Here is a 3,729-nt window from a genome sequence, read left to right as displayed (position 1 = left end):
TATATATATATATATATATATATATATATATATATATATATACGTACGCACATACGCTATCTCATTTAATCCATATTCGGTTATTACGACACTTGCGTAAATTATGCTTGCAATCGAGCAGTCGCATAATTTTTATCGAATCCAAAAGCCGCGCCGCGCCGAGGCGAGTGATTGCGCTCGTCGTTGCGCTCGTCGTTGCGCTCGTCGTTGCGCTCGTCGTTGTATTGGTGAAAGTGGCGCGTTAAGCAGCAACCGCCAGTTGGCAGACTTTTCGAGCCTTAGAAACACATGAATGAACGCGCATACGCGCGTCACGCGACATGTACCGTTGCTCGAATCAAGACTGGGAGACTGGAGCTTGTTTCAAGGGTCCTAAGAAGATTATTAGCGAGAAATCGCTTTTTCACGAGAGATCCCGAACGGTGAACACGAACGGTTAATGACGAGAAAAGCGGGAAAACCGAATGGATGAAGCGTTCCTTGAGATTGAGCCTTCAAAACGGAAACTGCGGACCGTCAGATCGGGCTGTGATATACGAGTATGTATACATATACGTAGTAATGCTGAAATAAGGAGCGAGGGAATTTAATATTTATGAGGTCGATTCACATTTGTCGCACTTAATTCGTCGGTCATAAAAAATGAAGTAGTTGAATTAATACCAAAATTTGAATGGTTTAAGACATGTAAAATTTGTTAAGTTTTAACACAAATTTCCCAATTGTGTATATAAATTATATATTTTTTAGCTATTTTTTCAACTCTAGAAAAGAGAAAAGTTTTTTGTGACTATAATTACGTGGTACCATGTTTATAGTTATAATAATATTAGTAACAATAATTATATGTGGTTTTATCGATAAGTATATATATATAGGAGTATGTATATATAGGATGTACAAAAAGTCTCGAACCCTTAAATATCTTAAAAAATAAGCACTTCTGAAAAAAATGTTTTAAGTCGCAGGACTTAAAGAAATTAAATGGTGACATTTAAATTTTGGATGACCTTGAAAAGCCCTGTCAAAGTTAACACAAAAATCTCAAATGGAAACTCTTATTTTTTGTTACATATTCTTGCAGCTGAAGTCGCGACACTATAATAAAGTATTTTTGTAATCAATACTTAACAAATTACAAAGCTTGAAAGTGCCACTGGCATTATATCGTTACACCTATAAGGGGTATCGTAGAGGCGATAATGCCGATCGTATTTATACGTCGCGCGCGTAACTTTCAAGTGTCATAACATTAGAAAAATTCTTTGTTATAGTGTATAGTTGGCACTGAAAATGACTATAAGTATATATTTCTTGATAAAATTAAACAAATATAATTTTTTTATTACCAACGTTGTAACAGTAAATTAATTAAAGTATACCATGTAATTATAGTTACAAGTATACCAAAAACTTTTCTCTTAATGTAGAATCATATTTCTTAACTACTTTCCTAACGTAGACTAGCACGTTAGTTGCTAGTAAAAAAATATTGTGTAAATTTCACTTCGTGTTAATATGAGATTGACAATGAAAATCGATCTCATCGCTCATCGACATTTATTTTCATGGAACTTTCACTCGCCGTGAGATTCACTTTCTTCTCGTAAGGACTCGCGAGTCCAGGATGATCCATCGAGAAGCGAACTCGAGTTGCGAATAGAGTTCTTATAATAAGAGACTGAACAGTTGTTGTTGTCCATGTATGGATTCGAACTGGAAGTTTAGTCATAAGACACGAAATATTCAAATACAATTAAAACAGGTACATAAGTGAAAATATTGATTTATTTTTCTTAGGCTGCTAAGGACCTACATATATATTATTTATCCACACAGTCCATCGTATTTCGTATTTTCTTTAAAAAATTACACATTTTAAATCCTTATGTATAATATTGTAGATAAATTTCCGCAAACTTCGTGTTAACTATACATCTAGGCGTGTCAATGCAGTCGAAACTAGATTAATGTAATCTACACATAGATATGTCAAAAACTTGTATTCATTGGCATAAATGTCATTATACATTTTTTTCTGTATTTTTTTGAAAGATGTTAATCTAATACACATACTTCTCTTTCAACACCCTTCGTAAACTTTATAAACTGTATATAACTTGGCAAATTGCTTATTGTTACTCTGCTGATCACTTTTACATTATCCTAACCTGAAAAACTTCTGGTTTCAACCCAAACATAGCGGAGCCAATCAAAAGTAAAGTAAGACGCGTACGGTGTTTAGACTTTTAGTAGGGACTCTAGTTGCAGATTCATCGTTGCATTCTATATCACCGTGCAGATTTGCGCGGAACACGCGGTGTTTAGAGCGACCACATTCTCGAAGAGACACAAGGCCGTTTTTGCTCGAGGAATGTACATACATACTCGTACATATGTAATGAAACGCGCCGAGTTTTTCCAATGCTCGTTGGGACGTGCTCATGCACGCGATGATATAATTGCAACTATAATGTATCCGCAACGCCATTACCGATGGTCGCATTAGCATGCACGCGGACGGGATAGGTTTGCCTTGAGATTATCTCCGTGACGTAGTTTGCGAGATGTCAAACACGTGCGGTATTCGCGGTGCGTCGCGTGTCTGTGCGTAGCGGCCATTACAAGATGAGGATTCCGGATTTGTCGCCTCACACCTTCACACTTGTTCTATCGAAAAAGCTGGCAGGAACATGGAAATCGTTGTGAAAGCCACCAGCAGCGGAATTCTGTAACTCGTTATGCAATCGTTATGTTGTTCATAACGACAGTTGTGCAGATATTTTACATAGTAAAAAAGCTCCGCAACTGTCGTTATCAACACATAACGACTGTATAACGAATTATAGAATATAGGGGCTGGGATGTAAAATCATTCCAGATGCACTGAGAAAAAAAACAATGATTGTAATTACTGTAATTACTGTAATTTAAATATGTATAATTCATAGTCATCTTCACAGTGCCAATTACATATTTTTCGATAGGACTATAAATATAATTATTATTACTAACATTATAAGCTGTAATAACTATAAAAATGGAATTCCTAATTATAATTATTTTACCGTGCAATTATAGTCACAAGTACCAAATTACTCTCCCAATCAATATGATTATGTTCTGGTTAAAAGGAAGGAACGACGTATTCTGTATCTTATATATGTTGCTTTCTTTAAAATAGTTGGATCCTCTTCTGTTTATATACACGTACAAAATTGTGTTTACACATATATTTGCCGGAAAAACCTAAAAAGGAAAAAAAAAAACAATAAGAAGTTAAGTCACCGGAAGTTAAGAGTTACATGTATCCACTTTTGAAAGTTGATACGACAAGTTGATTGTGATAGAAGCATTTAGTGCATGCTATTGCAATTGGCTGTTCTTTATATTGTAATACCGTCTGGAAACTGCAGTTTATTTTTACAACGATTTATTATTAGAAGAGAGAAGGTAACGTTTTTTATCTCCACGGATTTTGAATTAATAATTTTTGACGAATTTAAGCAACTTTTACCGTATATTAGTATTCAAGATTTTAATGGATATTTTTATTGCGATATTTTATTGTTTATTAACATTGAGAATAATCCAAATTGAGTTTGTTTGATTTCTGTATTCGAATTATATGATTTATTAAATATTACCTGCACTCAACACCCAGCTTTGGCATAAATACTCGTAGCGAGTATTTATTTTTAAAAATTTTAACACTCTCTCTCTCTCTCT

At 34.5% G+C, this 3,729-nt stretch overlaps 1 protein-coding gene across 5 annotated transcripts in view; it reads left to right on the top strand.

Annotated features, from left to right (window-relative positions):
* Positions 1-3,729, top strand: part of LOC108748417 (tetraspanin-1) — a 46,753-nt gene that overhangs the window by 15,532 nt on the left and 27,492 nt on the right. Inside the window, exon 1 of one of the 5 annotated variants that reach the window (XM_018486617.1) lies at positions 521-539. The exons of the other annotated variants lie outside the window; for them this stretch is intronic. The gene's annotated coding sequence lies outside the window, so the exon portion shown is untranslated. Of the gene's footprint in view, positions 1-520; positions 540-3,729 lie in introns of those variants that run through there. 5 annotated transcript variants of the gene reach the window in all.

The sequence above is a fragment of the Trachymyrmex septentrionalis genome, unplaced genomic scaffold, assembly GCF_001594115.1.
Source record: "Trachymyrmex septentrionalis isolate Tsep2-gDNA-1 unplaced genomic scaffold, Tsep1.0 scaffold109, whole genome shotgun sequence".
Lineage (NCBI taxonomy): Eukaryota > Metazoa > Arthropoda > Insecta > Hymenoptera > Formicidae > Trachymyrmex > Trachymyrmex septentrionalis.
The sequence above is the reverse complement of the archived record's forward strand: the minus strand, read 5'-3'. Positions and strand labels throughout refer to the sequence as shown.